The sequence below is a fragment of the Cygnus olor genome, chromosome 7 (assembly GCF_009769625.2).
Source record: "Cygnus olor isolate bCygOlo1 chromosome 7, bCygOlo1.pri.v2, whole genome shotgun sequence".
In the NCBI taxonomy this organism is placed as follows: Eukaryota; Metazoa; Chordata; class Aves; order Anseriformes; family Anatidae; genus Cygnus; species Cygnus olor.
The window spans coordinates 37,927,135-37,955,029 of NC_049175.1; the positions used below are offsets into that span (position 1 = coordinate 37,927,135).

General features: G+C 48.2%; 1 long non-coding RNA gene across 1 annotated transcript; it reads left to right on the forward strand.

Annotated features, from left to right (window-relative positions):
* The first annotated feature begins 1,150 nt into the window (after positions 1 to 1,150).
* Positions 1,151 to 19,862, forward strand: LOC121073337. The gene is made up of 3 exons (XR_005821631.1): positions 1,151 to 1,734; positions 10,391 to 10,997; positions 18,902 to 19,862. It is a non-coding gene; the product is annotated as an uncharacterized LOC121073337 (long non-coding RNA).
* The last annotated feature ends 8,033 nt before the right edge of the window (positions 19,863 to 27,895 follow it).

Below are 27,895 nucleotides of genomic sequence, written 5' to 3' on the forward strand. Positions count from 1 at the left end.
CAATATCTGCGTTTCAGTATCTTACACAAAAAGAAGCAAAGGCCTGCTTTAAAGTTTGGTTTAGAAAACGTGACAGAAACCCAAGTGCAGGCCTAATTAAGGACTAGCATGTGTTAGAGCAGAATGGGGCTTTTCAGTGCCTGTGTTGGACAAGAAACGCAGACTCCCTGGTGCCTGCATCACCTCTGCAACACACAGACTCCATCCTCTTCACCGGGTGCCCATGCACAGCACAGCACAGCACAGCCCGTGCTGAGCCCACAGCTGCCCACCATTAGCCAGTAGTGAGGGCCTCAGCCTGCCAGAGGGCCATAAAAGCAGCCCCACGGGCACTACCCTCAAGGCTGCAGGAGGGACTCTGCTGTTATGGCAGACAGTTTCAGGTAGGTTTGGCTTTTTCTGTATCAAATAGCTTGTGATAGAAGAGATGGCAATGGAAGTGCATACTTCTACGGAGAGCAAGGTTTGAGCTTGTCCTCTGCTGCGTGAGAGGCAGGGTGAGGTCTGCTAGGTGTAGGGTGGCCTGCAGCCCCTCTGCCCCACGGTGCCTCTGGCCCCCGTGGGGCAGCAACAGCTCAAAGCAAGGTTTGGGGCAGCTCGGGCGCCCCGGGCAGGGAAGCTGCTGAGGGATCTCGAGCTGCAGCCGTGCTTTAGAGCCCCGGTGGTGCCGGCAGGGCCCCCCCCGAGGCGCTGGGCCCCCCGCGGCAGGCCCCGGCCGCTCCCCGCCCCGCCCGCGGCCTGCAGGGGGCGCTGCCGGCGAGGCGGAGCGCGGCGGGCCCGGCCCGGTCCGTCCCCTGCGCGCGGCGGGCGGGGCGCTGCGGGGCTGCCGGCGGCCGCCGGGCCGGGCCGGGCTGGGCGCTGCTCGGGCGAGTCCCCCCGAAACAGCTCCGGGCGGTCGGAAACCCGGGCGGACCGCCAGCTCGCGGTACCGGACCGCAGGAGGACAAAGCAGCAGCGCAGCCCCCGGTCGGGTCGCACGGAGCGCGGCCGTCCCGGCTGCCGGGGGGCGCGGGGGTCCCGCCCGCTGCCGCAGGAGCCGGGCCCTGGTCCTGCAGCGGTCAGCTCCCGCAGCCCGCGGGTACCTGGTGCTGTGAGCTTACCCGCTTCCAAACCCCCTTCTGCCATGTGCAGTCTTGCACTTCTCGAGGAAGTGTTTTGCCCTACGCAAAAACAAAAAGCCTCCATCAGCCCCGGTGGTGCCCTACGGGCAGTAGGGCTTTCAGGTACTGGTGTTCTGCGTGCTGCTTGCGTTTTGGAAATCCTTTCATTGCAAGGGTGACAAGGCTGTGACTTCTGCCATCCCTGAAGTTTGTCGACACCTGGTGATTTAGGTAACTGAAACGAGCCCTGCAAAAGCTCTTTAAACAACTGTTACCAATAATCTTAAAGAATTGCAAAGCAATGGCAGATGAAATAGAATTGAACAGAACATGACTAGTCAAGCGCTACAAAACCGACACTGGAGTCAGTCCCTTACAGGACACCCATACAACCACCTTCCTCCCAGGACATGGGCTGCCCTGCCCTGTAACATCTTCCAACGTGCTCCTGGCTCTGGGGATTCGTTCAAGCCTATTGCAGATTTGTAAATTTAAATTAGTATTTGGGAACTTGCTACTTCACATTCTCAAATCCCAGGTCAAACCTGTTTTTTAATCTGAGCTGGACAGAGCTGAGTACGTGCAATGTGCTGGTATTGCCTGGCATGATGGACCCTGCTGCCTCATCAAGGAGGTAAATGCATCACTTCAAAATGAGATTTTGTCCTCCTGTTTGTCCTTGTTTCCCAATTTCCATTCCTTATGGTCATTTTTTGCAGCATAACTGTGTCAAAAGATGGTTTTCCGATACGCTGCATCTTCCCAGGGAAGCATGCCTTGTTGTCAGCTGTGGGAGTGGGGTTTGTGTCACAGGGGCTTTCCTCACAGCAGGTTCTCCCATATGGACACTAATCACAAATGGTTGCTGCTCTCGGTTATGAGGTCTCAGTAGTTTATTTTTTTCATGTAAGAAGGAAGACAGGTCCAGGCACCACAGTGGTCTGTATACATGTGTCAGCGTGACCCTAGGGTGCTTTTAATTCCTGTTTTATCTGTAGTTTACAAAGGCATTGTTTTGAGAGAAGAGAGGAGTGGGAGGCTGGACGTGGCAGAAAGGTTCACGATCATTGCAGGATTTCAGACTGCACAGGAGAGTTAATTAGCTCAGATCACTGTGTAGAAATGTCCTGCGGAGTATTGATTTCAATAAGTTTTTGCTCAATTAGTGTCTCGCTCGGGGAGGATGCCATTACCCTCCCACCTCGTGGGGCACCAGGAGCCTGCCTCCCAGACACGGGTGCTATCACACCCATTTGTCTCCCAGTGGCCCCAGGACCCCTGGGCTGTCCCTGGCGGAGGTGCTGGGGGTACTTTTCTCATCTTTATGCACAAAGCTCCTCTGTCCCCCTTTTTTCCAGCACCTCTCCCTTTCCTGTGGCTGTCCTGTTCAGAGAGGTGGCTGCTGCATCCATGGTCCCCCCAGGGTGCCTGGGGCAGCTGGCCTGGCCCCGGGAGCTGAGCGTGGCTGGGGCTGGTGCTGGCTGTGGGGAGCTCCTCACGTGGGAGCAGCCGGGTGCTCTGCCAGTGTGGCTGAAACTCCCCATCCCTTAAAAGGATTTTCCAAAGTCTTTTTTCATGCTGTGCTTGCTGCTGTCCTGCTCAAGCGCCCTCGGGACGGAGGGGCGCTGCCAGTCCCCTGCACCTCTGGTGAGCATCCCCAGAAACTGCAGCACCGACACTGGCTGTGGCCCAGCGCCTTCAGCGGGGGGGGGGATTTCTCACCATGGGACTCCTCCATGTGCTGCGCTGAGGAGGGGAGGTGGGAAGTCACTGCGGGAAGCTTCAGGGCTCTGCTATGAATACATTTTCACTTTCTGCGTCACCATGAGGCAGCCAGCCACCCGCCCACAGGAGCAGTGCCCAGGTGTGAAGCCTTCACACAGGAACAGTCTTGCCCCCAGGGCTGCCCCACCAGGAATGTGCTTCATGAGGGAACGACTTACAGGGCTGGGAGAAACTGCAATGAGCAGGAAGGCCAGGTAATGCCCAAGCAGGCTGCTGTACTCAGAAAATGTCAGCTAAATGGGGATACTGAGATACGGCACTCATAGGGAACGTGCTTCAGATAGAAGCTTTCAAGCTGAAGTAGGCAGAACCTAGACAACCCCCAGAGAGCCCCGGGGCTTTAGGAATTCACAGGGAAAGACATCTGCTGCTACCAGAAGTTCACAGCCTCTGTATTCTCAGATGCTTGTTTGGCCAGCCTGTCAGTTAAAATACTCCCACACCACCTTGTCCTTGGCTGCTCACCGCTGCCCCTTGACTCATGACAATACAACTGTTCTGCCAATTGCACTTGAATAACTCAGCCTGAAGGGGGGGGGGGGGGGGGGTGGAAAGCTGGGTTATTGCTGGGTTTTGTAATTCAGCTGGAGCTGCTCCCTGCTCTTGCTCAGTGTGCAGCCCTGGGAGCGAGGTGAGGAGCAGAGGCTGCAGGGATGGGGACACCGAGGTGCTCCCAGGCAGGATGAAAGGGGGCAGGCGGAGGGGAGGCTGGGGCAGAGCTGCTCCAGGAGGGCCGTGCAGCACTGTGGCACGCAGGGGAGCTGCGAGGTGCCTGGTTCGGCTGTGCCGTGCTGGCACGGAGGGATGGCAGCGGGAGCTGCAGCAGAGGGCGAGGTGGGAAATGTCTGAGCAGGCAAACCTGAACTGGCATGCAGCTCTGCTTTAATTCCTGAATGAGTGAAAGGGCAGGTTTATTTTAACAAAATTAATTTTTTTCTTGGTTAAATTGTTATTTCAGGGCTTTATGAAAAACAAATATGAATATCCAGTTGGAGCCACCGTTTATGTCATTATGCAACTGTATTACAGAGCCCTGTTACACAGATTTCATGGTTTTTCAGAATAAATCCTTCTATACATAGACTTAAATTCCTGAGAAATGTATTTGTTTGAAGTCATAGAATTTTCTAGAAAACCTCAAGTCAATTATGTGGATTAAGTGAATTATAATCCTGAATGACTACATGGGAACAAAGGGTGTAAAAGACCTCTGAAGAAAGCTTATTTGCTGGGGCATTTCAGGCTGAGGTTGCAATGGAAGTTGGCCTAATTAGACAATTTATAGGTATTTAGTCACCTAATTTAAAATGGCTGCACTGCAGGTGCCAAAAAAATCCCATTTTACCTTCTCTCTGCCAAGTTTGTTTGCAAATTTATTATGTTTTAAAACAATACTGGAGCAGTATTCTGGTTTTATTTTTCAAGGCTTGCGTTTTAAAGTCATCATCAGTGCACTTCAAACAGGTGACTTATGGCCTCGTTTCAGGTAGCAGAGCAGTTTAGAAAGTCAACTGCTATGACTCACCTCTGCTTCAAGTGAAGCACCCTAGTGAACAAGGTGTTCCAGTGGGCTTCTGTGATTTACCCTGGCTGCTTCACGAGGTGGAAATTGGGGGTGCTGCCTAGGCAGCATTGCATGTCCTGTGCTTCGTGATGAGCGTGAAACTGAAGCAGCACAGTGTGGATTCTATTGTGACAAACTGAGCGTGACCCCATCAGAAATGGAAATTATTCAGAGTGGCTCCTCAGTGAGTAACATAGGTTTTGCATTGCTTTTGTCTGATGTCTGGTAACCTGGGTGCTCTTTGGGGTTCTTTCGGTTCTGCCACATTTACTGCCACATTCATCTCTTTGAAAATATGTATTTAATGTCTAAATATTTCCGTGTTCACCAGCAAGACTTGGTGGACTGCAAGACTGTTCAAAATAAAGGTTAATCTGGCTTTAGCTTTGGCCATGAGACTGCAGCTCTGTAGCATTCGCACCACAAAGGTGCTCTTCAGATTAAAAAAAAAAAAAAATCCTGGTGTTTACAAGGCTATAGCTGAGCTGCATCATCTGTGCTGAGAAGAATCATGTTTGTGGAGAGGCAGGAAGTCAGCTTGTCCTGTCGGCAGTGAGCGCAAGCAGTGAATCACCGTGCTGCATGCCCCTGGCTGATGAGATCAAGTTGTTTTGCAATGCAGTATCGCTTTCTCATGTGGTATGAGAGCGAAGAAGTGTCCTCTCCCCAGAGCTGCGAGGATCTGTTCCTGTTTCAAATCCCTGCACCTATGGCTTGAGGCACAGCTGCTGTTCTGGAAGCTTCCTCAGGAAGGAGAGCACTGCCTCCAGACTTGTGTCCAGCATGAGCTGCATAAGGATGGGTGCAGTCCCACCAGCATGGAGCAGGCTGCCTGGTGCTGGGTCAGAGCCATACCCTCCAAGATGAGCAGTCTGAGTGCCAAGTCTCTAAGAAGGAGTTTATGAAATCCTTTGGGCAACTGGGGCTTGTGGTCAGTCACCCAAAGGGCTGGCTCTTGCTTCACCTTCAACTTTTGCTGATTTCAGCATCTGCCCACTTGATGACACATGCAAAACTAAAGATCACTCTCTGCCATCTGATGCACCTGCCTTGTGTAAACACTTGTAGACTGTGGCTACATTACCCTGCAGGCTCCTTTCCCAGCTCTGCAACTGGTCCATGATGTTGTTTCAGTGCCCCTTCACCTCTTGTTGCCTCTGTTTTGTTGCTAGGTTCAAGGGGAGTAAGCTTGGAAGTCACACTGTAAATGGGCATTAGATATGGAGAGGTTTAATTTGGAAGTCCTGATGGATATCCTTGATATGAGGAGCTTAATGTGTTTTTATATTTAGCACTGGTACTGCGACTATTCTAATCTTCTTAGAGAAATTGTGTACAAAAGGGTATGATCCATATAATGAGGTGAAACAGGCAGTCTCACTGGGAAAACAGCCTGGTGCAAATGTAAATTATAGCACTTTCATTAGTCTAGTAAATTACCCCATTTAAAGTATAGCATTTTTCTCAGCAGAAGGAACTGGTGGGATTGTAGGAACGCCATTGCCCTGGATGAGAGGAGCTGCCCACTGCTGCAGGGTGGGCAGGCAGGTTCTTCCTCCCCCCGCTGCTGGGCTGTGTGGTGCTGGTGGTGATCTCGTGTCAGGAAAGAGGAGCACAGGTAGGGGGTCCCAGTCGCCCCACCGCTGTAAGGTGAATGTTGTTGTGAGTGCTGTGGGAGCAGTTACCAACAGTGAGTGCTGGCTAGGACATGTATGATAAGCAGCTATTCTGTAATGTAATCTCTGGCGTTTAAATGCTGTGAAAGAAGCAGCTGACAGCTTGGATTAATGCAGGATTTGAGGAATGAATATTATTTCCTCTGTTGCACCACCTCATGTGCTCTCCCCACAGGCACCAGCCCAGGACATTTGGGTCTATGTCAAGTTAGGCTGGCCAGAGATGAAAACAGAGGAAACCTCAGCTGATGCTTTCTTATTGCAGTTCTCACAAAGCAAAGTGGTTGATGGGAATGCAGTAGAAGAATCAAAAAGCAGCCCAAGGCAAGTCACAGCTGTGTTTGTGGGTGGCAAAGCTGTGGTCTTGGGGTCCACAGGACACCCCAGCAGTGGGCAGCTCCTCTGCTCCTGACGGTGCAGGTGGAAATGCTTGTGATGTGGCAGCCCTCAGCTGAGCACTGCTGCCCAGTGGCTCCCCGGGGGGCTCCCCGCTGGTCCCTCTGCTCCTTGCCCCTCCCCGGGTGCTGAGGTGCCAACAGCACCGTGAGAAGCGCTCTGGCTGCTCCTTGCACCCAGTCCTTAGGCTTCCGGAGCGGTGTTCGGGTGGCAGCAGCTGGGGGCCTGCAGGGCTGTGCTCCTTCCCACCCTTGGGTGCTGCATCCTGCTGATATTTCTGCTGCTCCCTAAGTACTTCCACTGAGTGCTTTCCTCTCAGCTTCAAGCTGATGGTGCCCATCCCTGGTGCCTGTGAGGGCCGATATGTGCAGTGCCCTGCGCTTTGCGCCTCTCTGGCCTGCAGCAACCAGGGCAGTGGTTACCGAAAAGCCCCTTCACCACACTCCACATGTAGAAAGGGCACAAGAGGCAGAGCCGCAGCCAGGTGAACCGAACTGATTTTTCCCTGGTACCATGATGTGTGGGGATGTGGCTTGCGGGGGCCATCTTCCCTTTGGCCCCCAGCATGGAGTGTGGCAGGGCTGAGCGCGGGTCAGAGGAAGGCCTCCAGCTGCCACCACATGGCTGCAGCGCTGCCAGCATGAGTGCTCACCGGAGTGCCTCTGGGGAGAAGCAAGGGCCTTTGTGGAACCAGAAAGTGTTTCTACCTCCCAGCCACAGCCAGGTGGGTCTATAAAGATAAAGGTGATTCATTTTTATTCCCTTTCTGCTAGAAGCAGGAAGAAACAACTGAGTGAAGACAGGCAGAGTGGCACATCACAGCAGAAGAAGCAGACACACAACGGGTGCTAAGCAAACACTAACTTCAAGGGTCTAAGTATGGATTTCCATGATCCTAACTGGTGCTTTACAGGACAAGCAACTGTGTTGCTCTGATCCCTCAGCAGTAAAGCAACTAATCATAAACAGTAAATCCATTTCGGGAGGATGTTACCCAGTCTTGTGATGGTTTGGAGAATCCTGATAGCAAAGACGAATGCTTTCTGAGGCAGAGGTGACTCAACTGCAGCCACTGCCAATACTGATGCATTTCCCTTCCCAAAACTGAGCTAAGTACAGCTAGCTCCGTGTCAGTAATCCAGTGCTGCTGTCACTGTTTCCTTTTTGGGTTAGGCAATGCTGATAGGCATGCACAATCGACATTACATGGTCCTGTGCGCCAGCATCTCCATGATCCTGATGTGTCGCTGCTGGTTAGATTTCCCTGTGCTGACCTGAGGCAGGGCTCATCTGTGTAGGAAACAGAATATTCGCTTTTATGTTGCATTTGGTTTTATCTGAAAGCAGACAAGCAGGAGATTAATATTGAAACACTGATATTTTTGAATTAGCTTTTGACAACTTCAGTATGTACTGGAAAATAAGTCTGTTCAGTTCTTAATGAAAGTCAGTGTGTTATAGCATACTGTGTATCTTTGGCATAGAAGACAGCACTTCCATATTATAGATAAAAAAAAAAAAAACCAAAGTCTTCCTCCTTTCTTAAGGCTCTACAATCATTTAAAAAATTACATAAAGGAAGACAAAAAAGGGTGACCAGAAACAAAGAAACACATGGAAATTACAGGGGAAAGTGCTTAAATATCTGCCTTGAGCCCTAGGCCTGTTTCTGGAAGTACTGGGTGATCTGAACATTGAGAAGATGTGTTGTCTGAATGAAATCTGTTTTATGGCTCTGGAAACTAAAAAGGGAAGATGCAAAACTGGTAAAGCACGCATACTCAAATTCTCATATATTGCCCATTCTAAAAGGACAAAAAGTGACTCAGACCAGTCCTGAAGTTGGTCTAATACCTTAAGATTATTAGAAAATGAATTTGTTTCTATCTGTGTGCTTTGCTATGGCTGAACTTGGATGGATTTTGATCACCTTTTCAAGCCTTTCCTCTGCAACCTAAGAGCTGTAATCTTGCTTTTAAATTCAGAATCATTTCCAAGACCTTACACCGTACCATCGTGAGTGTGATCACAGCTGAAGTACTGGTGATGTGCTTTCCGCTGGAAGCATAAACAGATTTAATCATCTCTGCTCTCAAATTGTTGTGTTTGCCTCAGAGGGACAAATGCATACCAAGGCTCAGATCTGTGCTGGGCTCTGGCAGGGTTCTGTCTGCATCTCCATTCAGAGCTTGGGGAGGAAACGCTTCTGCTTGCTAGATGCATTTATGCATGGCAAGCTGCGTGAGGAAATGGTATCATTGCATGGGAAAGTGAGTGAATTCCCACTTGAGTACCAAGTGAAACATGCTGTAAGGACAAGGACTGTTGTCCGGGGAAAAATGTAGGCTGAGGATGCGGAGTGAGGCCATGCAAATACAGAAAGCTGTGGGGCTGACACAGCTGGTCCCTGCTGTGCATCTCCTGCTTGTGCCCCAGAACGTGCCTGCCTTGCCCTCCGTGTGGGCTGGATTCGGTGAGGGAGAAGGGGCTGTTGGCATCAGTCACACAGTGTATGCTAAATGTGTGAGTGCAGGTGTGAACCAGGTCCTTCCACAACTCTGAGCTGACTGTGGCTGAGGTGAGAACTCTTGCTGTTAATAAAAATGGCTCTGTTTTCTCTTAACATTGACTCTGAGATGCTCGTGCTCAGCAGAACTGCTCCTCAATAGCTACATACTTGTAAATGAATTCTCTGGTAGGGTTGTTAACTGGCATGCTGAATTTTAAGTGGATGCTGCAGAAAAGTCACAAAGTGAATTTTGAAAATTTCATCTTATGTCCACTATAACAGTTGTTATAGTCTGATATGATACAAGGATATCATGGGCTGCATGCAAGAAACTGCATTTTTTTCTTAGCTGAATAGGGGGTAACTACAATGAAATGTTCTCAGAAAAAATACAAACATGTAGACAGTGATTTGGGGAAGAAGGCAAAGCCAGAGTCATCTTAAAACAGCAGATCCCAAAAGAAAAATATCAAAGCGAGCATGCTAGTGAAGCAAGGTTTATAGGAGTGGTTGTGTGTCTCCTGTAGCAGTCACCATACACAGAGGGAAGTTGGTGACCTGGAAGCGCTGACAGAGGGGAATGAAGCATAATTTGTTTGCTTTTTATGGCATGCAGCCTGTTACAGTCCCTGGGGAGCCCCCATGGACCTGGCAGTGTCCTGGGATGTCCCACGGCACTCAAGGCCCCTCATGGGCTGGGGTTCGTCCCACAAAACCAGTGTGTCCTGGTGGAGGGCAGCCACAATCTGAGCTGCAAGCACTGGAAGAACAAGCTCCAGGATTTTGCTAAAAACTGTGGCTGAGCATGGAAAACCTCATGTTCATTTCTTACAAAATCCTAGTGACTCGGAGAAAGTTTTGACTGAGTTTTTGTTTCACATACCTGAGGTGTTTTTGTATAACATTAGAATGTAGCAAAAAGCATAAATTGCACCATGCTGATAAGCTCTAAGGTTGGGTCTAGTCATCTGAAAAACATGCTCTGCCTTGAAATACAGTGAAGATCATCTTAGCAGAAAAATTTAAAGTAATACAAGTAACAAGTCTGAGTCTTTGGATGCAAACATTGATAAAGTATCCTTTTCCTCTATGTCAATATTGATAAAAGTTACTTGGGAAGTACTGAAGGTAAAAAAAAAAAAAAAAAAAGACAAAGAAAACTTGCATCTAAGAAATTAGGCTGTTTTAATATATATTTATAGTATAAAACAACCATAAAACGCTTCTTGTCATAATTTATTCTTGAAACGAGTCTTGCCTTAAGGGTTTCCATAGCTACAGATGTTTCTGATCCCATAATGTTAGCACAACTGACATTTACTGCACAACGAGAACCTCTAATTGATTTTTCTATGTGTAGGGGAGAAAGTAGCACTGGGAGCCACGCATGGTCCTCGACTGTCAGCTTCCAAAGGACGTGATGATGTAATCATGCACTAAAAGGTTTCAACTATTTGAAAAACAAACAGTAATGATCACAAATCTTTTGATACATCTCAAGGCAATCCTATCAGTGTGGAGCAGCAGCTGAGAGAAGCAGCTACAGCACCGCGCATCCTGTTCGTGTTCCCCGGCTGTGTGGCAGCTGCGCCCCAGCGCTCCGCAGCCTGCCCGCGCCACGCAGGACCGTGACCAGCGGGCAGCTCGCAGCACCCAATGCCACGGGGAGCTGCAGGACACAGTTGCCGAAGACCTTTCAACATCAGGCCTGGAGCCTTCGAACTCTGCCGGGGTGTGAGGCCAGCGGCTGAACCGCATGCCTCAGGGAGGCAAACCCGGTGGTCCAGAGGCCTGGGGCCCTGCCTGTGGCCTCCTGCTGCCACAAGGCCCTGCCCCGGCCCCTGCGGTGCCACCTCCGTGGCCGCTGTGCTGCATGGTGCCACTGCCCGGCTGCTGCAGCCACTTCCCTGCGCGGCGACGTCTGCACCTTGCAGGCCCTTCCTCTCACCTGAAATGCTGCCATCAAGGTAAAAAGTAGTGTTGCCATTGTTTTTACAAAAGTAGCATTCTTAAACATTTGAGCCAAGTTAAATAGCTCTATTGACAATGATATTTTTTAGTTACAAATGTGAAGAGTTGGTTGTAGATATATAATATTTTTCAGAGTTGCCTTGTTTTGTTTTCATAATAATGGAAAAGGATCAAGCCATTGTGGAGAAACATCAATTTACACTGAAAGAAAGCAAATCCATTCTCTATTTTTCTGTCTTGTGAGACTGTCATTTCAGTTAAATATGAAATCTTTTTAAATTTAATCTCATTTTCTGAAATTGCTTCTCACTAGGACACTCTTCATCCCAATTCCTTGGCTGTTTGATTTTGATCTACTTTTAATCAGGCAGCAACAGGATCAGGAGAGAACTGAACTATCTGGGAGAGAAAACAAGCTGGATTAAAGTGTAAAGGCTGTAGGAAACCAGGAAAGATTACAAATTTCAATTTATAGTACTGAAAGCTAATGCGCCTGAGATTTGTAAGAGCCATTTAATGGTCTGATGTGAAGAACATCAGGCAAAACTTCTTGCTTCTTTAAATCTATTTGCCTCATCTCCTGCTGTTACCCAGATATAGCTTTCTTTTACCATTTTGAAGAGGTTCAGAGCATGAGATGAAAGCAAATTATGCAAAGAGACATATGGTGCAGTGATTTGTGGAATAACTCCTCTTTACAGACTGCTCTGGGTTAGTCTAGTTTCTAGTAAACGTAGTGAAGTTGTAAGTCTGCCTTTCTGTCAGGTAGGCAGATTTCCTCACAAAATAAATACATAAATAATAAAAATAAAAATAAACACCTCTCCCGGTATCTTCCATTAATTTTAGTTTTATTTAAAGCTTTAGAGTTAACTGAAATTTTATAAGAAAAGTATTAAAATGTGATAGGGAAATGGATGAACTTAAACTAGATTCTAGTGTACTTTAAGAATTAAATCAAGTTATTGAATGATAGCAGGGTCTTGTTTCCCATATAGGGAATTACCTGGGAGTCCACAATGCTCATAAATTCAGTGAAGTTGGATATTAACCACAATCTGATAGTCTAACAGAAATAATGGGAAAATGGAGATGTAATAAAGCTATTCTCTTACAGATGCCCTGGTAAAAATTGGAGAAACAAAACCAAAACAATCAAAATACCCACCTAATTTCACCTTCCTATAGTGAAATAACCACTGAAACACAAGAAAGAGCTTTATTGATCTTTATTCTGCTTTTTTCCAACTCTAAATGCAAGTGAAGGCATCGAGCTGGAGGCAATTAGAGTCCATTTTATGAGACAAAGAAATAGCTCAACAGAAACATGGAAAGCATTGAAATATTGATCAAAATGCCCATTTGAGGGGACTGAAAGGGCAAGCAGTTAGCCATCAGTGAGATTAGTGCCTGTAAGAAAAGGGCATAAAATACCTGGAGGAAAACGAAAGTCTAAAAATAATGTTACTTGCTTAAGCAGTAACAAGCTGCACAGGGGAAAAAAGAATGTTGACCAGGTGGGCACTACATAGAGGAGCTTCGGGGAAGGTGACAGATCTCCGTTACCTGAGGAAATAGAAATGCATGCTCTGCATCAGAGAGGGGAAAAGCTGAGAGCTGCACAAAGGGCACAAGAGTGCCTGTCAGGGACAAGTGGGGCAGCGTGCTCTGAGCCCACAGACCAGTGCTGGGACTGCTTTGCTACAGGTTTGGCAGCCCCGGGATGTGTCTCTGATGTCTCTGAGTACACAGAGCAGAGTGGGAGAAAGTAGGGTAGTCCTTTGTAAATCCTGAAACAGATGTTGGGGCCAGAGCTGTACGCCAGTGGGACCCAGGATTCAGCATCCCGATGGTGCGTGAGCCCTGATGGGCTCTGTGAGAGGTATGGAGAACATCAGAGGAGAAAGCTGCTCTCAGGTTTGGCAGGGAAAAAGAGGGGAGGGTGAGAGAAAGCAACAAGGCAGAAAAATTACCTTTATGCATGTGTCCTGAGAGTCTACAGGGTTACTTTTGTCAATTCCAGAGGCTGTCATTGGTATGGTATTTGATAGACGACTCCTCAAACTCTGCATCGTGTATCTTGAGGTTCAAGCTCTCAACTACCCAGCAGAAATATTGTCAATAACAGTGAGGACTAAGATTTTCTTTTTCTATTCATTTCTATTCTGCAACTTCCATGCATCATTTGTTGCCTACAGTAATGCAAACCAGGGGATTATTACGTGAACTAGGAAAGAAACCCAGATAAGTCAAGAGAAGCACCAGTTCCCAGCACCATCCCTGGAAACAAGCAGCAGGACCCTGCCCTTTCCAAGGACCTCGAATGGGACACTGCAGAGCACGCAGCAAAGCACCACTGCGGTACCAGCCTCTCATGGCAGGTCCTTGGGACTGAGCATGCTCTGCAGAGGGCTGGCAGAAATAAGTCACTTTCCAGCAAGAAAATGGAAGAAGTTGCTGCTGTGACGATGCTGTTTTTAGGCTTTCTCATGTCACTGTTTTGTTGGCACTGGTCTGCTGTCCTCACTGCTGGCTGCCTGGGCACTGCGCTCTGGGCAGGGCTGCGTGCCTCAGCCCAGTGGCAGGGAGGAGGCTGGAGGTTTCCCAGCCTTGCTTTCCTCACGGGTTCATGCATCAGATGTTCAACCACTGTTTATTTAAATTAGTTGATCATAGAATTAATTTATTTCAAATGGTCAGCCAGAAAGTATTTGGTAGCTGAATGGGAAAATCATTTAAAAAAAAACAACAACAACAACAACAAAAAAAAAACCAAAAAACCTTAAACTGTAAAGCATTGATTAATTCTTCAGCTTTAAGCACAAAAACACCTTAGAGAAATCATTAGTTCTGTAAGTGTAATGAGGCAAGAATTGTTTCATTCCCGGACTGTAGTCTTAGATTCAGCTCTGTTTTTTCAAGGTTATTGCTCTATATACAGCACTGAGCTTATGCCTTCACTGAAACGGAGTGCCAAGGATCCTGGGATGTGGTCCCCATGGTATTTGTTAAATGGCAGGGTATCTGAGCAGCAAGCACTGACCCCATCTCTGCCTTGGTATTAAAAACAACTACAAGAGAAAGTATAACCAGAGCTTTAATCTCCATTTAAAGAACATTGTATTATTTTGGATATAGATATAAAATATATATGCATACAAAATGCAAATGTGAAAAAGGCCAGAAAATAGTTGAAAGAAAATGTTAAATGTTTATCTTTCAGCTGTTTTCTGCACAAATGCAGTCCTTTGTGGGTTTCATGCTGATTTGCCTAAACTCTTTATCTGTGTACTGAGGTACTAGGAGGGGCTGAGGTGGTCAGCAAGACGGCGGAGCTTTCTGCTCCCCAGGAGCCATGTCCCAGCTGCTGTTTGTATAACCACAGCGTGGCAGCTCTGATTCTGCAGGGTGCTCTGGCTGCTGCTGCGTGGTTAGGAAGTCGCTGTGTGGTAGGAAATGTGCCTGGAGGCAGGCAGGAGGTCATCCAGCTCCTACTTCTGCCTCAGGACAGGATCAGCTCTCCCTGGCCTGCCCTGCGTGTTCTTGGAAAGCCCTAACAATGCTACCAGGTCCTGCACAGTCAGTTCTGGGACTTCGCTCAACTCACCACCACTTTCCTAGAGTCTGAGCCGAACCTTCCTCGTGCCAGGCCGTGCTCTCTGTTACTTGTTCTGCCTGCTGGAGGGAGCAGACTGTCCCTCTGCAATTTCTGTCAGCATGCCTGAGGGCTGTCGCGTCTCCTTGAGGGCCTCTAGCCTACAGCCAAGCCACCTGTCTGTTCTACCTCCGGGGCTGTGTTTAGGTCTTTCTGCTTCCCCTCTTCCTGACCCTGCGTGTTGCTGCCCCGATGTGCCCGGCTGTGCCAGGGCCGAGCGTGCTGTGCAGTGCCTGAACTCCTCCGGGCAGGAGCGGGGGCAGCTGCCAGGCGCCCGGGGTGAGCATGGCTTCTGCATGGGCGTGGGCGCTGTGCTGCTGGGCGGCCCTGCAAGGGTGCGCGTGGAAATCCTGCGTGAGCACTGGTGGCTGGGGCGGCTCCTGCACCTCCGAGGTACACACCTGCCGTGGCCAGGCACGGGCTGAGCTGTGGTGTTAAGGCTTTCCCGCTTGGCCCCGCCACCGATGGCACCTCACCTAGTGGATCAGAGCTGGGATGCCTTTGGGGGAAAAAAATGCTGATGCTGCAAAAAAACTTGCTGTACATCATGATGCAGATAAATGTCTTCACGGCTGCAGGCTGAAAATCCCCTTCTGGTTTTACTTGTGTCCCAAGACACTTGAACAAAAGTTTTCAGAAGGGAAAGGCTAATAAATCAAGACCGTGCTTCTCTGGGCCTTCGCTCCGAGTCGCTCAAGGGAGCTGTTTAAAATTAGCAAGGAATGTGGGACGGATGAGCCCTGCCTTGCCTTCGCAGCGCCCTGCAGCGTGTGCTGTGCAGCACGGAGCTCGTTCCAGCTCTTCCGAAAAAGGAGACAAACAGCTCTTGGCGCAGAGGAGGTTGCTCCGCGCTCCCCGCCGTAACCAAACCGGGATACTTCAGGCAGATGTGGGGCAGGTGTCCGCTTTGAAACAGAGAAGTGACTTCTCTGGCAATGTGAAAGGAATTCCAGAGTTAAGATTCAAACTCCACTTTAAATGTTTGGGAGGGAGAGGGGTGAGGCACCTCAAGGCCCTTGTGGATTTTAGGTTTTTTTGGTAGATGTCGTTGAATATTAATGGAGCACTCATCCAGAAAAGGTAAATGGAGGCTAAGTCATTGATTGCTGAGAGCTTGCCACGTCCCAGAAAGGAGTGTTTATGGAGGGAGCATCTTGTCCGCAGCAGCTGCTGCCAGTGTGCAGCAAGGCTGAGGAAATATCCCCTGGAGGCTGTTTCAGAGCAGGGTCCTACAATCTGAAGCATGCAGAAAAAGTCAGCACAAAACATCTGTTATCGAAATACTGATGCAGCTAAAATTAGGGCTGACTCCCAGGGCTCAGGAGTGTTCCCAAAGGCTGCCCAGAAATCACTGCTCCTGCTTTTTCAAAACTGAGCATGGACGAGGATGTCAGGCTACTACCTAGCTTCAGAAACTGGCCCTCAAGGGTCTTGGAAAAGTGGAAAGACACCAGAGGGAAAAAAAATCTTACTTTCATTGCTGGGGCTGGCAGCATATTTCCAGCTCCTGGCCTCTGCTGTGCACACGAGCGCCGTGCAGTGGTGCTGCCCCGGGAGCTGCGAGGCTGCGTTGGGATCCTGGCGGGGCATCCTCCCTCTGAGATGGGCACAGGTGAGCGAAGTGCCAAAGCAGGGTGTCCCTGACTGCCAGCGCCTCCAAAGGACGTGCTCGAGTGCACAACACACACGATCTAGAAGCACATTGTCTGCTTCTGAGCAGGGGCCCTTTTGAGAAGCTGTGTGCCGGTTTCTCTTGGTAGTTCCCAAGCAACAAATCATCTGTGCTTCAGAAACCTCCTTTTTCTTAAGGAGTTACCAAGGCGATGAGCGACCCACAAGGGGACAATCCTCGATAGCTGTGCTTCAGTGCTGACTGTTCAATGCATGCTCACTTTGTAATACCCAGCGTGTCACAAAATACCTACCAAGACACAGGGGGAAAAAAAAAAAAAAATATGCCCATATTGAGAGGTTTCTGCTGAAGGCCTGGGTGCCGGATCATCAGCTAAATCACTTCATTCACCTTTCTCCTGCCTCGTCCGTGTTTGGATCATAAGCTTCACACAGGTGAGACTGTCTTACCTCTGAACTACTGCACAATGGAATAACAAATATTTAGCTGAAACACTCCAACATGTAGGTAGTTTTACTTTTTTTTTTTTTTTTCCCCTGGGCCCTCTATTTCTTTATTGTAGGAGTTCAAAGCAACAGCACTCACGTGAGCAGCACTCAGCGGTAAGCCAGAAGCCAAGGGCTCTCTTTTACTATTGCCATTCTATTTTAAGAACAGGGCATTATTGTTAATATATTTCTTATGTTTGGTTTCTATCAGAGTCAGTTTGTTTAACTAATAGGCAGATTTATTTACTGGAAGGAGGAGGAAAGCAGCAGTTAAAAGGATGCAGCAAACAAAGCAAACATTAATCTTGTCCCTGGCAAAACCACTGGCAGCACCTTGGAATTTTTTCAACTTTTCTACAAGGTCTTTAGGTTGTAGTCAAAATAATGCCTTAATCTGCACATTCCCAACTCCAAGGTCTGCTTTGAGAGTCCTCAAGAATAAGGTCTCGTGCTGGAGAAGGCTCTGCCGCAAAGAGCCATGGGACTCACTTGGCCACTCAGGAACTGATGCTGAAAAAAGAAGTAATTCCCATTTAACTCAGCAGGAGATTCCTTACTGCTGCTCAGGGCCTACAGTATAGTCACTTTCCTGATTCAAAAGGTAAATAACAACAACAAAATCTCCAGCTGCAGAAAACAATCATTCAAGTTTTTTTTCTCCTCATTTTTATCAAATAACGTAGTTCCGTTCCATGAAGACCACTAAAATTAAGATTCTCCCTTTGTTGAGAGGTGACATAAACTCTAAGTTTCCATAAAAATGGAATTTGATCAAAAGAAACATTTTCAATCTGACAGCTCAGTTTTTCCACTTGGGCATTCCCATCTATCTCTCTGAGGAGAGTGATTCAGACCAAACATCCCACATGATGAAGATACACTTGAAAGAGAGAAATCCCAGTGAAATATTTTGACTTTGATCACATTTCAGTGAAATGTCATTTCCTTGAAAGCGTGCCAGAGGCTGAGGAGTGTTGAATCTGGAAGCCGATCCCTAGCCTGCCTCAGGGTCTGTCCCACCCCGCGGCGCTGTCACGGGCACTGGTGGCTGGAGTGGCCCTGGGACAGCACAACCAAGTTGCACTGCAGTGCCCGAGCACAGGTCTGTGTTTTAGAGGGCCCACTGGCTTTTGGGAAATGCTCTGAATGCCAGATTAATCTTGGTGAAGTGATGGATTTTGGTACATGTGTCCACAAATACGTGTGTTATCTGTGGATTACAGTGATGAGATATAAAAAGTAGACCATCTGTTTTTTTAAGTTCTTGGTGATCTATTGCTCTGCATTCTTATATCTGTGCAGAATAGCATTTGATTTTTTCCTGCAGACCTCCTGTAGTTAAAAAAAATACAGTAATATCTGAAATGTTAAAAAAATTTAAATACTGCCAATGTGAACGTGAGTTGGCTGGACAATTATTTGCTTTTAATTTTAACATCCATGGTTCTTATACTGAAGCTAATATTGACACTGACAACCTTTGATCATCCTGACAGTCCCACTAAAACCAGTAAGACTATTCACATCAGTGAGGATAAGAGATAACACACGTGATTACTGCAGTTTATTTGTGGGTTAATGGCTAATACAGTGTAATTTTAGAGAAGAATAGAGTATTTATATGCCTTTTTCAAAGCTGTGTGAAGCCACAAGTTTTGAGGAGCTTGAGTAATTAGCAACACCAGAAATGTTCCTTATCTTTTGACTCACAAACCAACCCAAAGGGAGAATGCTTGTTCAGTTTCTTATTCATTTCCCTTGTGATCACCCCTGGACTCAGTTTTGCATCTGGGTTGAGATCCAAGAAAAGTGAGATTAATTTGTTCAGAAGATAAAACAACAATTTCTTTGCTCACAAAAGTTGTCAAAGAGCTTCCTTGCTTCTCCTTTGTTTGACAAAATGATAATTTTGCTTAAACATCAACACATAGCATTTTGTCAAAGAAAAGCATTTTAATCTCATTACAATGTGTATGGCCACGGTGTCCTCCGCCTCCTGGAGCACCCCGAGAGTGAACCTATCTTCAGCAACAACCACTGATTGCAGTGCTCAAGCTGTGGGCATTCGTTGCCTTCAGGCCCCGTCTGGTTTCCTTGATGCTGCTCTGTGTTCATCTCTTGCAGGTACACTTTGTTCTTGCCCTGCTTTGTGTGTTCCCTGCCTGATGCTGAGAACGAAAGCTGACGGTGCACGGAGGATGGATTTGGCTCTCCCACGCCTAGTCTGCGTGCCCACCAAACGCCTGCTCTCCGGGGAGCCCGTCTGGCTGACAGGCCACATGTAGTGCGCCCAGCCCACGGCCGCCCTGCCTCACCATCCCGAGGGCACCGCTGCCCCAAAGATCCTCCCTTGGTACCTCTCTGAGGTGAGATGGAGGCCTCTAGCTGTCACCTGTGTCCATCCTCTTTTCTGACACCTCCAGCCATACCAGTCAAGTTAAAATCATGACAAATTAAACAGGATTGGGTCTTGCTCTTTCTTGAGCAGGCTGATCTCTAAAGGAGACATCTAATCAAGACTCATCAGTGATTCAAGAGGTGAAACATTTCCTCCTGTAACTACTAAACAGAATCTGGGATCCCTTCTTCCAGCTGAAGGATACCGGAGTGCTGATGTTTAGAAATCCAGCAACCTGGCTTGGTAATCCTGGTCAAGTGCTAATTTGAGCAGCATTTTTTCTATCGTCCTCTTATCTTCTTGCACCCTCCACAACCTCTCACCATCCTTTAGTTTCTCTCCCATAAAGGCTGTGTCATAAGAGCAGATTAAACCTGTACACACACAGTTATGAATAAATGTCTGTGAGAACATATTGCCTATCAGCACTTTAAGTTCATCTTTCGTGAAAAGCACTGTCTGTGTGTGAAACACAACCATCATCAATGCAGGCTAGTCCAGCAAGTTACATCTAAAGATATGTTATCTTCTTCTTTTACACATATTGATTCTTCGTGGTTTGTTTGTTTGTTTGCTTCCTTTGCTGTTGGTTGTCAATAAGAGCTGATAATTGTAACAATCATTCCCTGAGCAACAAATTGCAGGAGGGCTGGTTTGTTTCTGAAATAAAACTACGAAGTCGTAGCATCCAGATGTCTGCTGTAGTTACCCCACTCATGACAGGCTGCTTCTGCAGAAAGGCAATGTCTGCCACAAACCTTTTTTTAGCATCCTTTTCAGCAGAAGTAATGAAGGCATCACAGGAAAGTTTTTTTAGGACTCATTCCCAGCAGCTTTTTGTATGAAAGTACTACAGCAGATCAGCAGCTGCGGGACCGGAGACATGCAAACCAGCCTTTTACAGAGTGCCCATGCCAAAACAAATGTGCTCGTATGGTGGGAAAGCATGGGGCTGCATTCCAGGGGTGAGCCCTTCCTTTGCTGAACCCTTTCCAGGCAGTAAGCTTTCGTGGCAACATAAATTTTGCTTTACATTTACTTCACTGGATGTTCTGAAAAGCCAAATTCCCTGATATTCAGGTGCAGTTAAAACCCCTCTTGCTTGTCATCATCAGTTGGTCTTCACCTAAGAGAATAAGTAAGCAACAGAAAGTAGTTGAGGTAAGGGTAAATATAAGATTATACATTAAAAAAAAAAATCAAACATCTACAACAACAACAACAACAAAAAGAAAAAAACACAAAGCAGAGATAACGTGAGTCTACAGTAAAGTAGTCGCAGAAAAGAGCATAAAAATAATCCCCATAACAGCACAGAACATCAAAGGCAGTATTTGACGAGAGAGAGGTGATAGAGAGGGAAATTAGACAGATAAAAGCATATCTGGGGGAGAGGGAGAAAAGAGAAAACAGAAGAGCATGGTCACAGCAGGTGTGGAGTTGACTCCAGAGACTGAAAATCCCCATCTACTTAGAAAATAGCTGAAGCAGAAAAACAAGCATTCCTAAACCACCCACCATTTTTCTTGGAAAAGAGGCCTGGCAGTAGGATTAAAGAGTAGCTCAGTCTGTAGGCTTTCCTCGTCCTCTCTGCCACTGCCGTGCCCGTGGTTCAGCTGTGGTGGCATATTTTCCGGTACTTGCGTATCTCCCATGGAAAAACCCTGACAAATAAAATGCAAGAGCCTGTCCTGCACCGTGCTGTGCCTGCTCTCTGCCTGACACTTGCTTTGGTGCTCCCTGTTTCTGATGGCTATGGACTAGAATGCCAGATCTCTTATGCTGGCTGGGGACTGTGCTTGTGCTCAGTGACGCTGACGCTGGGCGCGGGAGCGGAGCAAGGCGGCAGCCTCCATCGGGCAGGGGCCAGGCCGTGCAGAGCCCCCGCCGGCCGTGCCCACGCAGGGTCGGTGGCCGCCTGCTGCACGGGGGGCGTGGGGACGTGGCCACCGAGGGCAGGGCACCGCGGTCAGCACTGCCCGCAACGTACCTGCTGCGTCTGTCAGCAACTGCACTGATTTGCCAGGAAGAGTAACAGAGGTTTTCTGTTCTGCATACTACAGCTATTGAAAGAGTACCTGTATTGTATGAGTCAGAAAAACAAGGAAAAAGCAGAACACCAATTTTATTTGTCAACATCAGCCCAGAAGTAAGTGCAGAGAAAAATGTAGTTAAGTCGTGGTATTTGAAGGATTCAATGGGGAAGTAGGAGTGGTGTGATCTAGGAATATTTGAACCTTTTTTTTTTTCTTTTTTTTTCCAGAACTGTGGGTTGAACTTTCCTGTTTAAATGTGCCTTTAATGTCTTTATATAATTAATTTCTAAGTTGGTCACCATGGCAGCAATGGCAGACTGACATGAATGAAAATAGAAATTAGCAGGGACGAGGCTGGAGCGCAGCTGGCTGTTGTTCTTGCCGTCTCTGTTGGTCTTGGACGCGCCGGCTCACAAGGGAGTGCGTTCCTCGGGCGAGGGCTGGTGGCTGGCTGCAAAGCACGGGCAGCGGAGCACCCTCTGCCTCGCTGGGCTTGCCTCCCCAGGGACACAGCCGTGCTCTGCCCTGCTGAGCTGAGCTCAGGGCCCCAGACCCAACGTCTTGGGCAGGGAAAAGGGACAACCCTGTTGCCATCCCCCGACATTTCCCTGTTGCCAATCAGCACAGGTAAATCTGGCTCCCATGGCCATACAAAGCACCTGCTTTGTTTATTTTGTCTACAAATGTGTAAGAAATAAGTGACCCCTCACACTGTGTGCTCCTAAATTCAGTGTCTCCATTTCCTGCTGTGTCTTAGTAAAGCCACAATTTAATTTAACGGTAGAGCTACAAAGTGATGCTTCCTGCCTGAATCTCTGCACTCAAAAGAGGGAACGAGCATTTGCTATGACATGTTCAGCAGTATGTTTATAAGCTTCTGCTTATAAAGTTTACTGTTATGTTACTGTGTTAACCAGACTACTTTTTGTATTGCTGCATGACTCTGAAGTCCTCGTAGCCCTCTCTGGCCAGCGAATGTAAGAGAATGACTGAGCAACCTGCTTCGTGTACGAGAAATGCCCTGCACAACTACAAAACCCTCTGGTGTGAGTTCTTTATGGGGAGAGTTCTTTTAGTGTCTAAAGACCATCATGTGAGAGCCACATTACACCAACAGTGCTTGGAGGGCTCCGTTTAAGTGCAGGGCTCTGGAGGCTTCGGTGGCTTTGGCATTACTGAAGAACGAAAGAAACCTGCAGCATGACAGCGTTGTTCAATATAGTCACAGTGGTAACACTCTGGTTTGAATAATTCTTTTTATAAATTAGTTTCCAAGGTGACTTTGAGTTGAGATCGAGCAGCCTTTCTGCCTGCATGCTTACCAGTCAGGGCTGCCATTTGTCCTACTGGCGCACTGAACTCAGACTTTCTTCTTGCTGCTGCTCTTGGTTTTGCATACATATTGTTAATTCTATTAGGCATATTTTCTTGCTCACTCACAATTAAGCTCGGCCTGTTTCACCTCTCACTGTGTGCCCATGTGTGTGGCACCATCCGTTTGCCTGGCACCACGGCCCCATAGCCTGCAGGGCAGTTGCAGGTCAGGCTCCCTGCCCTGGGCACAGCTTTGCCCAAGTGCTGCAGCAGAGTCCTCGGCCGCAGCCCGACGGAGGCTCCTGACGCAGTGCCTCCGGTCCCGGGGGGAGGCCATGAGTGGGGCTGGGACGAGTGAGGACGGGCAGCAGCCACCGGTCCCGGCTGGGCCCCCGCTGCGGCAGTGCCTGAGGCCACCAGAGGATGGGAGGAACTTGGTCCCGTGGCCACCCTGTGCTCATGACAGGAGGTGGGAGGCCGGCTGGTGCTAGGGCTGCTGCCCGGCGGGCAAGACATTGCTTCCAAGCAGAAAATAAAACCATACCAAATCTGGGGAATTAAATTAGCTTAGACTCGCTAGTGATACTGCAGAGAGCTCTCCAGTGAGAGAACTAAAATGTTGCTGTGGACTTGTGGCACCCACCAGAGCTGCAAGAGGACAGATGTGAATATCAGACTTTTTCTCCTACAGAAAAAAGTTCCAGGTTGCTCCTGGAGTGTCATGAAGGGGACCGGGCTGGGGACACCACAGGGGACAGCAGGGAGAGCCATCTTCGTGGGAGCCACTTGAACGGCACAGCCAGAACGGCTTTCTCTCACTCCATGCCTTGACCTCCTCCTCGAAGGAAATTTCTGATGGAAGCATTTACATACATCTACGCTAAAATAAACAGAAAGTGGAAAAGGAAGTTTATACTAAATGGAAAGAGTTTTCCAAATATGCTGTTTGCTGAGCCTTATCTAAATTAACCAGCCACACTTGGCCATCCGAGAAAGGTCTGGGGAGGGAGCACTGTACAAGCATGTATTCGCCAGACGTGGAGGATTTCAGCACTGCACTCAGATAAAAATGATTGAGATCAGAGTCATAAGGGATTAGATAAATAAACTGTTTTCCTGCTCTAGAGAAAGGCTGGATGTTCCAGTCATTAGGCTGAAAAGGAAAAAAAAAAAAAATAGCTGAAAAGGGAGGTTGTGTCAGTCATTTATCCATTTCTGACCCATGTTTAAAAAATAGAATAGAAACTACATTTCCAGACTATCAGGAATATATTTTCTGAGAGAGATGATCTTAAGAGCAAATTACTGCAAGCATCGGTGTGCTGCTCCGCAGATGAGGGAGTGCCCTGGAGAGTGGGGGCGCGCGGGGCACTGAGACTGGAGGCCCCGGGGGCACCTACCCCGAGCTGCCCCGGGGCTGCAGCCGGCATCGTGCGGGCACTGGGTGCGCGGGGCCCAGCCGTGCAGAGGGGGTCTGCTGGCAGAGCTGCCATTAATCCTTCTCATAAGCCTCCTGTGATCTCACGGCTTGTGGTTTTCCTCCCTGTTCAGCGTCTTAGTTATGCTGCAAACAGCGAGCCCTCAGACAGCCCAAGTGGGGTTCAAAAAGAAAATTAAGAAAACAAATTATTTCACTTGTCTTTATTTGTTTCTAGGAAGTTGAAAGACAGTCTTTATCAGAGAAGATATCTGTTTCCATGACTATCAAACTTTCTGCCAGAGGCAGATGCAATATTTCTAGGAAATGAGGTTCATCCAATCACTCTGTGGGTGTTTTTTTCCACACCCATTGCACTACTTTTTTAATCTTTTGGCCAATCCAGCGTGCCTTGATGGGGACTGAAGCATATCGGCAGCAGCGGGTTCACCCGGAGGTCCCTCAGGAGGCTGCTGCTGGCCGCAGCGTGCGGGCCCCGAGCAAGGAGGGCCGCGGGGCGCGGTCCTGCTGCTCCGCCGAGGGTCTGCCGGGGGACGTGGGGCTGGCGGGATGGCCGCTGGGAGTCCGGGTTCTGCGGCTGAGCTTTGGCCCGATGAGTAGAAACTGAGCACTGAACTATTTATGTTCGAGTTAGGACGGCTATTTTTAATACAGCTTTAGAGACTTGCTGTATTATCCTCTTCTTTCCTTTTTAGAGTCTGCTTCTTTTCTTAATCTCATCTCATTTTCCCTGCCCTTTCTTTATCTTTGGATCAATTTATACCATCCTTTTTATCACGGTCTAATCAGAACACACTTTGCGATTTCAGATAAATGTAGTCACGGTAATTTTCCACTCCATTTAGGTCAAGTTTAGATGAAACAACTTCTTTAAATCTTATCTGCCAACCACCAGAAATGGCTCCTTGTTAAGCTATTTGCTCCCTTGCTTTTCTAACGCGGTTCGATGTCAGTGCCAGGCGTCACTCTCAGTTTGGGATGTCTCTGGAGCTCGGCTCTGTGCCGCAGGCTGGGCTGGAGGCCACCTGCGAGCGGGGCACCCGGGGGGCACCGAGCGCACATCGGGAGCCTGGGGGGCCCGCGCAGAGCTGCCTCTCCGAGGGTCTCTGGGCAGGGCTCCGTTACCTCCGGGCAACACGTGCTATCTGAGCCCATAATAATATTATTCTGACTCGAGCAAGCTAGCAGAATGTTAACAATCTTTTCACTTGATATTGCCTGATTACAAAAATATTTATCTGCTAAATTGTCGTATTTCTCCTCTATTTTTTTCTCTCTCTGAGTATGGTATGGGTTCCAGCTTTAAAATGCAAATATTGGTCTCAGTGCTCTTTCTTCCCTTGCAAAGGTTAAGAATACATCTATCACGCTGTTCCTGGCTGGTTTGAAAAGGGCAGGAGATGGGGACTGGGATGAGGACTCCAGCAACATGCAGCTCTCAGCTCTGCCACAGCAGGCTTTGTACCCTTACACGCTTATATTGGCCAGCTACATTTAGGTCAAATTCAGTTTATGTATGAGGCAATGCTTTGATTGAATGTTACAGCTATTGGCAAAGATGTGTACAAGCCTTCTGAATGTGTGTGAAGTGAGTACAAAAGTATTCAGTATAAATATTATTTTAAAATCCCACAGTAATTAACATGCTTAAACATGTGAACTCCTCCAGAATAAAATAAAACCTGTGCTTCCCAGTAGCCTGCATGGTTTAAATTCCAAGGATTATGCTATGGATATTACTGCCTAATAATTAAGGTTGTAACTCAAACTAGTATCAAGAGTGCTAAAATCAAAGTGAAATAAAGGAAATTACCCGGTGATGCTTTTATTGGGCTCTAATAGATGTCAAAAGCTCAGGATAAAAAACTTGACCTTTGTAATTTCTACTTTCAAAGTGAAACTAAAATGGAGAAGAATGGACTTTCTGAGCATGTATTTCACGTCTTTCATTGAGTTATCTAGGACACCTCAGGACACCTCAGCACCCCAAACACCTCTGCTGGAGGAGCTCCCAGCTGCTGCATGATGATGGGACACAGGCACGATGCGCGGTGACCCAGCTGCAATTTAGCCAGGTCCTCAAAGACCATGCAAAGCTGCTTGCAATTCACAGTGCCACCCATTTTTTAGTGCTTGCTTTAACGCAGCCTTTGGTGTCTGTGCTTTTAGGCTGCGTTAAGGCTGTGACGCCGCTTGTCCCCGGGGGCGGGCAGCCAGGCCGTACGGCTGTGTGCACTGGGCAGCTGTTGGCAGCTCCGAAGCATCACAGCCTGCCTGAAGACCACAGCAGCACGTGAGAAAACAGAAATGCCCCATGCTAGGTTGTGCCGTGAACATCCCAACTCGCACTGGATCGATACAAGGATCGTAGAGCAATTCAGGAGGGATGGGACCTCAGGAGATGCGTAGTCCAACCTCCTGCTCGATGCCAGTCAGCTCCGGGCTCAGCTCAGGACCTTACAGCCAAGGACGGAGGCTGCACAGCTGCAGCAGTTCTGCTTGACCAGCCTCATGGGGGAAAAGCTTTTCTTCGGATCCACGCTGAGCCTCTTCTGCTCCCGCTTCTGCCCATCGCTGCCGTGCTGCCCTGCACCAGCAGGACGAGCGTGGCTCCAGCTCCGAGGCTCCGCAGCCTCTCCACGTGTCCCAGGCAGGACCCGGCTGCTCGGCACCAGGACCCGCGGTGCGGGAGCCAGCACAGCTTCCCTGCAGCGCTGCTGACTGCCTAGTGTGTACGTTTTGGCATGAGGGCCTGCTCTTTTCCGTTTTACAGTGCTTGTGCAAGTCCCAGAGAAGGAGGCCGAAGCATGAGGGGGCTGCCTCATCTAGCTCTTGCAAAGCTTCCTATGTCCTGCTTTTACAAAAGGAGAGAATGACTGCGTGTTTTGCTGTGCCTTTTAGTTCCTTTTACCACAAGGGTGTCATTTACACTTAATGTAGGGAACGTCCTGTGACAAATATTCTAATATGGCCACAGTTACATAGAAGAAGGTCTACAGGAGCAGAACTACTGTGCAAGCTGCTTTAATAAGTTTTAAGCAATTAGCTGCTTGTTTTGTTTTGTGCTTTAATAGGGAAGAGGGGAAATGTTTGTTTGGTTTTTAACATTTCTTCTAGGTACAAGTTAGGAAGTAAACAGTCTTTAAAGAAATGAAGTGAATGTTATCAAGAGTATGATGCTCTAATTATAATTACGTAACTCATATTTCAATTTGATGGGAATATTAAAAGGATTCCTGGGAGAGTTTTGAGCAGTCTAAAAGTGCAACAGCATAAAAACCAATAAACCTGGCAGTCTTTTAGAGGACATTTCCTTAAAGGGCCAGGTTCAGCTTTGGGTGCTGCAGCAGAGGTGCAGTTGCCTCCAGCGCTCTGAAAGACAAACTTACATTCACACTGGAATTTTCTTCCGCCCTGGCAATGGAGTAATGATCGTTTTCGCTGTCATCAAGGCTGGAATCCAGAGGACTGTGCAATGAATGCAGCGCATAAATATTTCCTGTGCACACCTTATTTGTATAGAATACAACACGTATTTATAGCCCTTCTGAGTACGGGATGGACATGGGTCAAGAGAGAGCTGTGCCTGAGTGCGCAGGAGCGCTCGGTGATCTCTGTGGTGGATTCACGGGGCTCTGGGGAGGGCCGAGGGGCTTCTCCCCACCTCAGGTCCTGGTCCCACCACACGGCAGAACTGACAGTGGGGTCTGCGTCACCCCGGGGGCGTGTGTGGGCCCTGCACGGGGCTGGGAGGCAGCTGGCGGGCGGGCAGACAGGCAGCGCTCTGTCACGGGGACGAAGTGCTGCTCCTAGCACCCAGCGAGTGCTCGTCTTGTCACCCCCAGTCTCATGCCCCTCTGCTCAGACTCGCCTCTTAACCAAACGCTTCCCAGCCTTTCAGAAAAATGTCACAAGCAAAATTACCCGTAATA